This window comes from Phoca vitulina, unplaced genomic scaffold, assembly GCF_004348235.1.
Source record: "Phoca vitulina isolate PV1807 unplaced genomic scaffold, GSC_HSeal_1.0 scaffold5, whole genome shotgun sequence".
Taxonomy (NCBI): Eukaryota; Metazoa; Chordata; class Mammalia; order Carnivora; family Phocidae; genus Phoca; species Phoca vitulina.
In genome coordinates this window covers 58,414,686-58,429,062 of record NW_022589708.1, presented here as the reverse complement: position 1 = coordinate 58,429,062, position 14,377 = coordinate 58,414,686, and the positions used below count along the sequence as shown (strand labels likewise).

The following is a 14,377-nucleotide window of genomic DNA, read 5'->3' as shown; positions in this document are numbered from 1 at the left end:
GTAGGAGCCCGGCCGCTACTTCCGGGCGCCTCGTGTGTCGTATTAGCGAGGCGTGGACGCGGCGGCGCAGGGCAGCCCCTCCAGGGGCGGCTGCAGAGGTAAGAAACTGCAGTAAATCATATGAGGCCTGACTTTAACTGTCTATGTTTTTGGCCTGGAAGTCCCAGGTTGTGCGGACTCTGATAGAGTGATGAGGCCTGCGCAGACTTGAGAGTTTTGGTGAGACAGTGAAGGGGAATTGGAATGGAATGCTGCCCCATCTGTCACGGTGGAGATCTTAGAGAAGGGGGAGGTGGGGTTGGGAAGGTAGGACCTGGGCGGTCCAGGTGGTTGTTACCATCAGAGATTGGCCAGCCCTTAGGAACTCAGTGCCAGGGACTACCATAGGGACATTCTGCTTCTCATCAAACGTATCACCTCAAGAAGTCCAACTGTAGGGGCACCTGGGTGGCTCAGTCGGACTCTTGGTTTCAGCTCAGGTCATGATCTCATAGTCGGGGGATCGAGCCCCCTGTCGGACTCTGCACTCAGCGTGGAGTCTGTTTCAGATTCTCTCTCTCTCTCAAATAAATAAATAAATAAATAAAGTCTTAAAAAAAAAAAAAAAAAGGCCAACTGTGATTATGAGAAAGGTGGGGGTAGGAGGAAGTAGCAAGTGGCCCCTGGAAAATATGGGGAGTGCCATATTGACATTGTAGGTTTGTGCCCAGTGCATTGTACTTGATTATTTGTAAGTGTTCCAGTCATGACTCAAAATGAAGCTCCTCCCCAGTGACTCAGAGCCCAGTTTCCCTCACCAACCCATTCTGTTCTCACAACTTGAAATACTGACAAATATCAAGACATGAAAACAGCTTTTTGAAAGCAAAAGTTGAACGTTATTAAAAAGGCATCATTTTGTAAAGGACTGAAGTGGTAATCTTCGGTGATAATGGTATGGCTTATAGTTCCTTAATTTTCACTTCTGTATAGTATTTAACTGTAGCTATATACCACAATTTATTTATCCATGTTTGAGCCAAGAAACATTTGGACCATCTCCAGTTCTTTGCTATTGCAAATAACACTGCTGTAAACATTTTTGTATGTCTCCTTATGTTTAGGGACTATACTTAGGAGTAGAATTGTTGGGTTGTTATTGTCAAGTTTACCAGATAATGCTGAAAATTTTTATAAAGGAATTGGACCAGTTTATATAGCTCTACGTCACCACTAACTCTTGGTATTGTCAAACTTATAATGTTTGACAATTGGGTTGGCATAAAATGATATCCTGTGGTTTTGATTTTCCCTGATTTCTACTTTGGTTGAACATCTTGTATGTTGGTTGGCCATATGTGTGTCCTCTATGAAATACCTATTAACCACTTTTCTCTTTGGTTGTTTCTTATTTCTTATTCATTTGTAAGCGTTCTTTATATATTTTGGATATTCATTCTCAGTTGGGAGTGCGTATGATAAATATCTTCTCCCATTTGCCACTTGCTTTTTCACTTACTTTATTATGTCTTTCAGTGCACAGTGTTTTATTTTAAAGTGCCAAACATGCCAATAATTCTCTGTAATGGGTTTTATATTTTAGTATCTTTATAAAATGTCTTTCCTACCCAAGGTTATAAAAATATTCTTTTGTATTTCCTCTAAATAAGTTTTTCCTTTGACATTTACATATGCATGCATGTAGAATTCATTTTTGTGCATGGTCTGAGGAAGGGATCCAATTTTATTTTCCATTTGATAGTCAATTAACACCAACACCATTTCCCCATTGATATGCAATGTCACCTGTGTCATATATCAAATTTCCATACACACATGAGACTGTTTTTGGGCTTTGTATTGCATATCGTTTGTTTATTTACCTCCCTCCCCCCAAAAAGGATCTTATTTTCTTCAGGAATATCTTGGCTATTCTTGGCCTTTTAGAATCTGTGTAAATTTTGAATCATATTGTGACATTCCTCAAATATCCCACTGGAATATTGATTGGAAGTGCATTGAATTTATAGATCAATTTGAGATATATAGGCTTCCTGTCCCTGAACATAGTACATGTGTGTGAACATGGTATACTGGGTTTTCAGAAAGTTTCAAAAGGATCTATGATTTTTTCCCACAAAGATTTTACATATATTTTATGATTTAATTCTAGGTTTTTTGTCGGTATTGTAAATAAAAAAAATTTTTTTTAAGATTATTTATTTACTTAATTGAGAGAGAGAGAGACAGTGAGAGAGGGAACACAAGCGGGAGGGTGGGAGAGGGAGAAGCAGGCTTCCCGCTGAGCAGGGAGCCCGATGCGGGGCTCGATCCCAGGACCCTGGGATCATGACCTGAGCCGAAGGCAGTCGCCTAACCAACTGAGCCACCCAGGTGCCCCAAATGAAAAAATTTTTTTAAATAAACGCTACCTGCAACATGGGGCCTGAGCTCACAACCCCAAGATCAAGAGTCGCATGCTCTACCAACAGACAACCAAGCACCCTGTAAATGAAATCTTTAAAAAAAATTATATTTGTAAGTATTTGTGGCTAATATATAGAAATGCAAGTAATTTTTATATATTTTATATTGAGCCATCTTGCTAAAATTTCTTATTAATTTTAATACTATTTATTTTTAGTTTCTTTTTTGTCTAGGTGGAAAGATATCATCTACAGGTAATGACAGTTTTACTTATAGTTTTCTAATATTCAAACCTTTAATATTTTATTATCCTACTGCAGTCTAGGATGTCAGAGAAATATTGAATAGAAGTTATGGTAACAGACATCCTTTCTTGTTCCTGATTTAAAAGGAAATGATTTTTTTTTATTTTTTTAAAGAATTTTATTTATTTATTTCTCAGAGAGAGAGAGAGAGAGCACACAAGCAGGGGAGTATCAGGCAGAGGGAGAAGCAGGCTCCCTTCTGAGCAAGGAGCCTGATGCGGGACTCAATCCCAGAACCCTGGGATCATGTGTGACCTGAGCGGAAGGCAGTCACTTAACTGACTGAGCCACCCAGGCGCCCCAGGAAATGATTTTAATGTTAAACTTTAAAGTATGGTTTTGCTGTAGGCTTTTGGTAGCTGTCCTTTATCAGATTATGCAAATTCCCTTCTATTTCTGTTGTTTTTTTTAATCAGATGTTGAACTTTATTAAATGCTCATGTTAGGTGCCTTTTATCAGCTTAAGAAAGTTCTTTCTCTACTGGCTTGCTGAGAATTATTATCATGAATGTATGTTGAGTTTTATCAAACATATCTTATGTCTGTTAAGATGATCCTATAGTTTTCCTCCCTTAGTCAGTTAATGTGGTGAATTATACTAACAGATTGCTTGATATTAAATCAACCTTGTCTTCCTTTGGTAGACCCATCGTGGTCATTGTGTGCTACTTTCTTATTCACTGCAGGATTAAATTTGCTAATATTTTAATTTAAGATTTTTTAATCTATGTTCATGAGTGAGTTTGGTGTATAATTTATCATGGTCTTTTTGTTTGGTTTTGATGTCTTGATTAGGCTACCCTCATAAATGAGTTAGGTACGGTTTCCTATTTTTCTTTTGTCAGGAAGAGTTTGTGTAAGACTGAAATTACTTGTTCCTTGAATGTTTATTAAAACTTACCTGGAAATGCCATTTGAGCCTAGTGCTTTGTAAGGTGGAAAGACATTTCACTAATTCAATTCCTTTATGGGTTAAGAGACTATTCAAACTATTTTTTCTCAGTCAGTTTTTGGTAAGCTATATTTTTCTTGAATTTTGTTCATTTTATATGTTTTAAAATTAATTGGCATAAATTTATAAACTTTATAATAAAATTTTCTAAATATACAAATTTATGAAATGTTCTCTCACTATCTTAATTTCAAGAACTTCTAGGGACGCCTGGGTGGCTCAGTCAGTTAAGCGGCTGCCTTTGGCTCGGGTCATGATCCCAGGATGGGATCGAGCCCCACGTTGGGCTCCCTGCTCAGTGGGGAGTCTGCTTCTCCCTCTCCCTCTGCCTGCTGCTCTGCCTACTTGTGCTCTCTCTCTATCTCTCTGTCAGATAAATAAAATCTTAAAAAAAAAAAAAAGAACTTTCTAAACTGAAGAATAAGTAAACAATCCAGTTAGAAAATGGGCAAAAGACTTGAATAGTCCCTTCATCAAAGAAGGTATAAAATGACAAATAAGCACATGAAAAGATGTTCACCATCATTAGCCATTATAGAAGTACAAATTAAAACCATCATAAAAAAAAAAACATAATGAGATACGGCTGCATACATATTAAAATGGCTCAAATAAAAGGTACCGACAGAACCAGATGTTGGCAAGCATGCAGACTGCCGGATCTCTTACATTGCTGGGGGGAATATAAAATGGCACAGCCACTCTGGAACAGCTTGACGGTTTCTTACAAACGTATGCTTATCGTATGACCCAGCAATCACACTCCTGAGTATTTATACTAGAAAAATGAAAACTTAGGTTTACACAAAATTCTATACATGAGTGTTCATGGGAGCTTTATTTGTAATAGTCAAAAACTGGAAATAAACCAGACAACCTTCAGTGAGTGAATAGATGACAAACTAGGAACATCCTTGCAATGGAATACTACTCAATAAACAGGAAGGATACATGTGTCAACTTGGATGAATCTCCAAGACATTGTGTAGAGTGGGAAAACAATCTTAAAGGGTTATGCACTGTATGATTGTATTTATATACCATTCTCAAAGTGAAAATATTAGTGATGGAGAACAGATCAGTGGTTTCCAAGTGTTATGGTTGGGAAAAAGGTACCACTATTAAGAGGTAACACAAGGAGGGGCTCTGGCTAGCTCAGTGGGCAGAGCCTGCGACTCTTGATCTCGGGTGGTGAGTTCAAGCCCCACCTTGGGCAGTAGAGATTACTTACAAAAAAAAAGAAGAAAAAAAAAAAAGAGGTAACACAAGAGAGTTTCTTTGTGTTGATAGTTACTCATCTACACATGTGATAAAATTTCATAAACATACACCTAAAATAAAAAATAGTGCATTAACGATTACTGAACTCCAAATAAGGTCTATACCTGAATTAATAGTATTGTACCATGTGTTTCCTGGTTTTCCCAATATACTATGATAATGTAAGATATTATCATTGCAGAAACTTGGAGAAAGGTACATAGGAGCTCTCTATTATTTTTGCAACTTGTTTGAGTTTTAAATTCTTTAAAAATAAAAAGATATCAGTATCTATCTTATATATATGCATATGTATGTGATTATATATTTAATATATACAATATATTATCTTTCATCTCTGTGAGTAAAATCTACCCTTAGAACAACCATTAGCTTTTTTGCTCACTTTCTTCTTTTTAGATTGCTGTTTTCATTCCATTTTCAGTCCTGTAGTATTTCAGAGTTGTTTAAATGCTCTATTTCCTTTACTTTCTTGCTGGTTCAGCCATATTTGATCTAGCATTTTTGGGTGCTTTGTAACAAATTTGTTTGGGCTATCTTATCTACAATATTACTGGAAATAACAGTTCTGCTACAAAGAATAAGGACTAAAAAGGAGTATAAGACAAATGCTACCTAAGTGCTAAGAAATGGACAAACCTCAGTTCAGGTGAACACAAAAAAGCCTAGCTTAGTCAATAAAATGGTTTTAAAATCAATAAATAATTGATGGAAAGAACATGGACTTTGATGTCAGATAGATAAACTGACATCTCTAACCACCCAAGCTATTTACTAGTTAACTATGAGTTAGCTGAGACAATGTTAGCTGTGGGTAACAAATACCCACCAAATCTCAGCGGCTTGCCACAACAAATCTTTCCTTCTGGCTCAACATTACATGCTACGGCACTGTTCCTGTGGATTGGCTCTGGGATCCAGGCTAAAGGAGCAGCCTTTGGATATTCTTTTCTCCTGGCAGAAGGAAAAGAGATGGCAGAATTACATGATGACTCTTAGGGCAAGTCTCATGTCAAGCCAGACACCCATGAGATTGGATGCATAATCCTGTTTCAGGGATGCCGAAAAGGGGGGTACAGCAAATATCCCGATAATAATGCAATATTAGTAAATTGGCTTTACTAATCATGGATCCTTTGCCTGTTACTTCATGTCTTGTCAGAACAAAGAACTCCATATCCCCTTTTCCAGAATCTGCAGTTTTCAACATTTTACCACATTTGTACCATTTTTATTATTCTTTCTGTTACATTTGCATACCTCCCCATCCCATTCTTTTTCTGAGTCATTTGAGAGCAGGTGACAGACACTGTGCCCAATCCCCCCTAAAAACTCCAGTATTTATTTCTCCAAAACAAGGACATTCTAACACATGCTAATCCGACAGTCCAAAACAGGAGATCAGTGTTGATTGGTCACTACAAGGCAATCCACAGACGCCATTCACATTTTGAAAAGTGTTTCAACATGTGTCATTTCTGTTCTGATTCAGCATCCCATCCAGATTCACTGAGTTTTGACCCTCGCTATTTTCCTTCAACCTGGAACATTTCCTTGGCTCTTCCCTCTGTCTCACAACATTAAAAGTTTTAAAGGATCTAGGCTTTTCATTCTGTAAGATTCTTCTCCACGAGGATGATTCTGATGTTTCCTCACAACCAGACTCAGGCCATCCATTCTTGGTAGGAATGCTACAGAAGTGATACTGTGCTCTTTTCCACGGATCCCATCAGGGGGCAGCTCAGTGTTCACACATCCCAGCCATGGTGACACCAGCCTTGTTCACCTGGCAAGTTAGCGCCTGTCAGGTTTCTAAAGTCACTAGTAAAGTCAGTATTTTTCCCTCTGTAATTGGTCAGTATTTTGTGGCGAGAAATTCCCCCAATTATGCCAATGTCCTATACCCATTAAACCTCCACGTACCAACTTTAGCATCTGTTGGTGATTCCCATATGAATTAACCACCATTGTGACGGCTGTCCAGTGGTGATTTGTTATTTCCATCATTCCTCCTACATACAGTTGTCATTCTAAAATAAGAGTTTTTCCCTCTTCCTCATTCATTCATATGTGTATGGACTTGTCTTTCCTGTTTTATTCAGTGAGCTGTAATCTGTTATCATTTATTTTAGTGCTCAAATTGTCCCATATTTGATGAAATCCTCAAGTTGTCTCTTTTATCCTTTTGACACACCCCCATAAGTCTTTGAGCACTTCCTTACATTCTAGTGCAACGAGATGCTCCAGACTCGTTTTCTACATTCCCTGCACCAGATGTAGAGCCGACCGTTTCTCCAAGGAGCCCTGGTTCCTCTTAGTGTTTAAAAACTAAGATCTAGGCAGTAAGTGTGCTATGTCATTTCTACTAAACCTTCTGAGAAGCTAGATCTAGAAAATATATGAATATCTATATCCATATACACACATACTCATGTATCTCTTTCAGTAGCTATCTGTCTAAGAGTTCCCATTGATACCTTCAATTCCAGAGTCCAGCACATCAGGGTTATTCCTAGCCTCTACCTTTGTTGTATTTGTAAATCTCTTCTCAAACAGCAAGAAACCTGGTTCCCATTTTTTTTCTTTTTTCTTTTCTCTTTTCCTTTCCTTCTCCCACGCACCCAATTCCCCTAATCTAATTTCTCTAGCACATTGGTTGCCTCCTTGGCTGCCCCACCCCTGTTGCTGCTGCCTCCACAGCCCCTTTGGCCTCCAAGGGAAGGGAAGGGAGGAGAGGGGAGCTGTAAAATGGCTTTTTGACTGAATTATTCAGAGAGGGAGGAAAGAAGACAGGAAGGGAAGGAGGGAGGAAGGGAAGTACAGTGGTAATAGGTTTATCACAAATTTTCCTGAAGACTAGGGATGCCTGGGTGGCTCAGTCAGTTAAGTGTCTGCCTTTGGCTCAGGTCACGATCCCAGGGTCCTGGGATCGAGTCCTGCATTGGGCTCGGCAGGGAGCCTGCTTCTCCCTCTGCCGCTCCCCCTTCTTATTTACTTTCTCTCTGACAAATAAATAAATAAAATTTTTAAAAAATTTTCTTAAAGACTAAATGATCCCAAGTAGCACAGTGCTTGGCAAAGAATAGGTGCTCAATATCATTAATTATTGTCCTTCCCTTCTTTGTCTTTCATTTGCTTATTCTCTATAGAAAACCTGAAACTTATTTTATCCTAGGTCCTATGTTGGGAATATTAGTCCTAGCAGTGTGTTTATTTGTACAGAATCTTCTCAGCAGAACAAGCTGCGGTTCCATGGAGCTGATCATAAAGACATGGTATCTCTACTGGATTTGTGGATACTGTTGCTGTTGGCAGAGACCACATACGCGACTTGCAGAAGAAAATGTACCTCACGCTCAGTCTTGCTCTCCGACATGGAAGGCACATCATGACCAGTGACTGTGTCCTGCAGGCCTGGAGAGAAGGTGGCTGCAGGACCGCTAGGGACTGCTGGTGGTTGGTACACCCTTGTGGACAGGATTGGCCCTAATTTGGTCATTTCAAGTGAATCCAGAAATTAAGGTTTCCCAAACAATTCTCAGCAAGCAGTTCCTGGCAGCACTTAAGCCCCAAGGAAGCAAAGAGAAGCCTGAAACAAAATCCAGACACCCTTCACAGAACATTCGCTTTGTTACGGAGAGCAGTGCTGCCGAAGAGAAGTGACTTCTCAGGCTTACCGTATATTGTCCCAAATGGTGTCCTCAGAAGAGAAAAGTTGGTGCCACATAGATGGTGTGCTACAAAGTCAGAATGCCCAGGAACCTTGGGAATGTCTGTGCTCCCACGAGGTGGGAAGGACTGGCAAGCCCGCTGCCCGCTCTGTCCTGAGGCGCTCTGCCGCAAGGCCACCCAACAGAGGTGGGCCCGGCCACCACAGGCCATATCCTCGCCACTCTTGGGTCCCCATTTGTGTGGCGCCCTCTGGACTGGTTTGAGTATTTCTCTATCAGCACCCCTGAAGAGGTTCTGCAATTAGACATGTTAGAAATCAACAGAAGACACTAGAGGGACCGAACGGGAGAGAGTAGAGAGGGAGTTGATGGAGTATCAGTAATGGTAACAGTAACAATAGTATCCTACTTTTTACTATATTCTGTTCTAGGTACTTTACACATATTATTTACACCTTCCAGCAGCCTTATGAAGTGGGTATCATTATTATTATCGCTACTTAGAGGAACCAAGACATGGAGTAACTTGCCCAAACGGTATCACTTGAAAGATGTGGGAGCAGGATATAAGTGTACACTACTTCATTTAATACTCCCAACAAGGCTATGATTCAGACTTTTGTCCTCTCTGCTTTACAGGTGAGGGAATGAAGACCCTCGGACCATCAACATCAGTGTCCCTCAGGAGCTTATTAGAAATGCAGAATCGTGGGCCCCACTTCAGACCTATGGAACCAGAAGCTGGACAGAACCACTGGCCAGGACCAGAGGGCTCCAGCAGGTCTCAAACTTGCACATGAGTAAATGTCACCAGAGACTATGTTAAAACCCCGATTCCACGGGCCGGCTGCTAGAGATTCTGTCTCTGGTGTTTAGCAGTAGTATTTTGGCCCTCTGTAGAATAGCTTCTGCCAAGTAGTTTTGGGTATCACATTATCTACCAACATTAGCTGATGTTAAAAAGCAAAATTTCCATACTGGTTAAGGCATAAGTATCAAAGTTTTATTTGACTTGGGGTTGACATACTTTTTTAAAGGCCCAGAGAGTAAATATTTTAGGCTTTGGGGACCATTCAGTCTCTGCCGTATGTCATGAAAGCAGCCACAGGCAATATGAATGATTGACTGATACAGCTCAGTTAACTCTCCCCTTCATTTGGCTCATAGCAGAGAACCTCTCGTGATCTCATTGAGACCTAGTTTGGCATGTATTTGAAGAGTGGAGATTTAAATACTTGGAGAGGAAGGGACTCTTAAGTAAAATAGCTAATACTGTAGGGGAAGAGAAACAATTTTCCTCTACTCTTCTAGGTTCTTGGCTGAGAACCCTCCCACCCCTGTAATAAAAGACAGATTAACGAGAGAAAAACAATTTTAATTATGTATGTAAGGGAGCCCCACAAAGATATGAGACTCAAAGCCAGCCAGGCAGTTGAGACTTATGTACCATCCTGAGCTAAGGAAAAGGATAGAGGTCTGGGGCTTTAAAGGGGAGGAAGACAATTCACAGGAAGATGAGAGGAGCAAATGTTTGGGAAGCAAATGTTTGCCCTGCCATGCAGGTAAGTCGCTCAGATGAAAAAGCTTTCTCTGGTAATAGCTGTCTTCCTGGTATAGGCCCCCTTTCTAATTTTTTTAGGTAGTTAAGAAGTAGTAAAAAGCTTTTCCTGAGACTGCTGGGCCTTGATTATCTTCAGCTCAAAATAATCCACATGCCAAATTAGCACATTCTGGGGTGGCTTATTCTGAACCCCCTCAACACAGTATTCCCGGTTAACTTTCTTCAGGCTGAATTGTAACACCTTTTCCACTGGGCTATAAAATCCTGATCCTTTATCAGTTTCTGCAAGGTAACTTCTCACCTGCCGGGCTACAAATTGACACTTTCTATCAAGTATGTGCTATTAATTAAAAAAAAAAAATGGTGACAAGTAATCCCCATTTTATCATTTTCCAGGTGTGGAGTAATTTTTGTCATTATAAGAAAAAGCCCCGTGAAGTTGAGTACTGTTTGCTGTAAAGATTTTTGTTGAAGACATAGTTTTCTAACTTACAGGATGTCATCTTGGAGTACCCACGGGATAAATTCTCCTTTCTGCTGTGAATCATGTAACCTTCCTAACCAGATACCGGGAATGAGTTTTGTGTCCTCACTTTATCCCTGGTATAATCTTATTTTATCTACCCTCATTTGTATTTATTTCCTACTTTCTCCATTAACTTAATTTTTATCTTATTTTGGGCATTTTTTTAAATTGCCTTATGTTCTTTTTGGAATACAAATTTATTTAAATAAAGAGTATGTTCGGATTGGAGGATTCTTTAGTTTAATGTGCCTTGAGAAGGAAGAGGAAATGAAGATGATATTTGCATACTCCAAAAACAATACATATGATGTCCTTGACAACAGGCTAAATGTAATATACTCACATTTACGTCATCCACTCTATGACAAAAGTTGTCTGTTCTTAGTTGGCATGTGTACCACACGTACCTCACCTAAAGGTATCTAAATGATCTAGACAGTTAATCTGCAGTATTTCTCTTTTGGTTTGTTTTTCAAACAAAATTCACATTTTATTAGATTGAAATAAACTGTGAAAAATGTCCTCACCTAAAAGCAATATTTTCTGTATTATTCCTAGGAAAACCACAGAACTTATTTTTGCAATAAGACCCATTTTCCTGGCTGTGTGTATAAATCAAGATGACACGATAGATGTTGGTCATGAAAAAAAAAGAAAATAGGGAAAACCAGACAAATCAGTTATCAGTGTCTGTGGACTCAGGTTCTGTCATGCCTGGAAATTAGTGCTTACCATACATCTGCTAAAAAGCTGATGGCGCAGTTAGGGTATGGGCGCAACAAAGGGACACGTGCAGCAGCAACGTGCGGGAGGCAACAATGGCCCGTTCTTCCATTTAACAGTAAAAGTAATTTATGTATTTACATCTCATTGATGAAGACAAAATCTATACCGAAATCCTCTTTAGGTGAGGACACGGTTTCTTACACTATATAAACAACCATTACAGATTTTTAACAATATATTTAAAACACACTGTACTTGCATTGAAGTCAGACACTTCATTACATTTTATAAATTATTTTCCTCCCCTCTTACCCCCTCCGTCCTCAACATTTTTTTCTTCCAAGAACTGATGACTCAAATCCTTGTCATTAGATCAATGATCATAAATGTCATGCCCCAGATGACTTCATCCCCTCCACTGTGCCTCCTGAAGGAATCACATAGAAATGAAACTCTGCATTTTTAATACTGTCTTCTTGGAGAACACAGGACATGTGTGAGTTCAGACCATGGCCATTTACAGGTGAGTGGTCAGTGACAACAGGTTAGTGGGAGGCCTGTAGGCAAATTTGCCTTCAATGACTAAGTGGCCTGGGTGTATCCTACAGCTTTACCTGCTAATAACTGACAAAAGGCATCCTAAAACATTCTCTTAGACATCTTCAGTGATTTCTGAATTAGCTTTAGAATGCTCTGACACATTTATATATGTGTCTATCATGAAATCCAGGTCATGTTCTGTATTGAGTTATAGCCACAAGGCCGCAAGACTTCACCTCTGTTCATTCCATGTTTGGGCTATGTTTTGTGATGCTTACATCCATGCTCCTCAGTCTTCATCCTGGGAAGAAACCACAGGACCTTAAGCAGAACAGAAACATTAGGAAAAAATACATAAGTAACAGGTAGATATAGAGCATCATAAATTGTGGACAGAAGCTCTTTTTCTTTCCCTCTGTTTGCACTTGAACCTCTGACAATGAAGCTCCACAGAGAGTAAGTCACTTTCTACATGTTGGCATGGTGTTTCTTTGAGATCCCATGTCTTCATGTGAAGGCTTTGAGATGCTGACCTGGGAACTCTCTTGTAGTTACAGAATAATGTCTTCCACCATGAGAACACCAACCTCTTCCACCTTAGAACAGTAACCTCAAAGGTTAACTTAGCAAGTCCTGTAGAACTTCCCAGAAAGTTTCACTTGAATTCCATGTTTCGTGGCCAAATTTGTGGCATCCTCAAACCAAAAATCATAATAAAATTCACTATTTTCCATCAGTTCACTCGTAAATGTGATGCCGTAGTCAAGCTGCTGTGAAGATGCCAGACATTTGCTGCTGGGTTCCCCCCCCCCCCCGCCAAGGCTCTTGTTAAGATAGGACATTTTTAAGAATGACAAATGAAACCAATGCAATAGAAATCTGTTAATGTACCAGAGAGCCAAATGCTTGACCTTCCATAAAGCTACTCCATCCAGCATATGTGTCATTCTTCATACTGTCTCTATATAAAACAAATGCTTGCAAGAGCTCCACTTAAATTTTGAAAGCATCCTATCTGCCTGCCTATTGAGGAAGGCCCATTTCCTTCTGTTACTCTACCTTTTTTCGCTTCTCTGAAAAAAGGCAGACACTACATTGTCAAATCCGAAAAGCAGTGGCAGTGACTGTTGGAGAAAAAAGAACAGTCTTCCCCAGTTGTTCTCAATGCCACAGACAATAAGCCCTGACTTTCCAAGAAGAGCCGAGTGTGTTGATACCTTGGGAATATTCTCTAAAAGCCTGGTGCACAGGGCTTTGATTTTGAGAGGAAACTCACTGTACCTGACCGCATCGCTGCTCCATAAGCAGCCCCGCCGTGTGTGCATATGGCGGCCACCACACATTCTGGACAGAGAGAAAGACTGATCCTAACAAGTGAAAGGGAGTAGGATATGAACTGAGGACAATATGCTAGTTTACATTGACAGGATTACTGCATGCCCGACGGTGCGAACCAAGTACATTGTATTATTATATATTATATATATGTTGCAATGAGTATATAATTGAACATTCTATTGTAATAACGGCAATGCACTAAGTTTTTAAGAAATCAGTCTCTCGGGGCGCCTGGGTGGCTCAGTCGGTTAAGCGTCTGCCTTCGGCTCAGGTCGTGATCCCAGGGTCCTGGGATCGAGCCCCACGTCGGGCTCCCTGCTCCACGGGGAGCCTGCTTCTCCCTCTCCCTTTGCCTCTGCTTGTGCTCTCTCTCGCTATCTCTGTCACTATCTGTCTCTCTCTATCAAATAAATAAATGAAATCTTACAAAAAAAAAAAGAAATCAGTCTCTCTCCTTGCCCAAAATGTATAGTATCCTCCATAAGCACATAGGAACTTTGATCAAGTCCCAGGACATGCCAGGCAGTGTGCTAGGTGATTTGCATACATTAAAATATGAGTTCATTATCCTCCATGGTCTCAGTTGTCATACAGAGTTACAGTTTTTCAGGAGAATCCCCCTTATTGTGAATTAATCAGTCATTTGACTATTTTATTTCATTCAGTCCTTTTTGCAGAAAAAAACCCCAAACCAATAAAGCCTTACAAAATTGTCTATGCATAAACACCCAGGAGCAGGTTATATATAAATTAACTTACTCGATCCAACACATTTTTATTACACACCATGTTCCAGGAGGTTTGGAATCAGATGCTTATTTCTTCAGTTTTGTGATTTAAAAAACATCAGTGTGGGTTACAATTACCCAGCAGCCGCCGCAGGGAGGTTGTGCACAAGACACAGCAAGATGGGCTGGCTTCTGGACACCCTGCACACGGCAGCCCCGAGGCTGGACCAGCCTAAACCCTGTTGCTCAGCAACCGTTTCCTGTGTAACTTACCATTGTCTGGATCCTGCCCCAACGCTCTGTTGAAAGGCTCTCCGGGTTCTTTCCTTTTGCCATATCCTGT

At 40.0% G+C, this 14,377-nt stretch overlaps 1 long non-coding RNA gene across 2 annotated transcripts; it reads left to right on the top strand.

The window, feature by feature from the left end:
* The first annotated feature begins 4 nt into the window (after nt 1-4).
* LOC116631659 lies at nt 5-11,574 on the top strand. Of its 2 annotated transcripts, none has more exons than XR_004299231.1 (3): nt 5-98; nt 8,167-8,802; nt 9,255-11,573. It is a non-coding gene; the product is annotated as an uncharacterized LOC116631659 (long non-coding RNA). The 2 variants fall into 2 exon arrangements; XR_004299232.1 differs by having other exon boundaries at nt 16-98; nt 8,120-8,802; nt 9,255-11,574.
* The last annotated feature ends 2,803 nt before the right edge of the window (nt 11,575-14,377 follow it).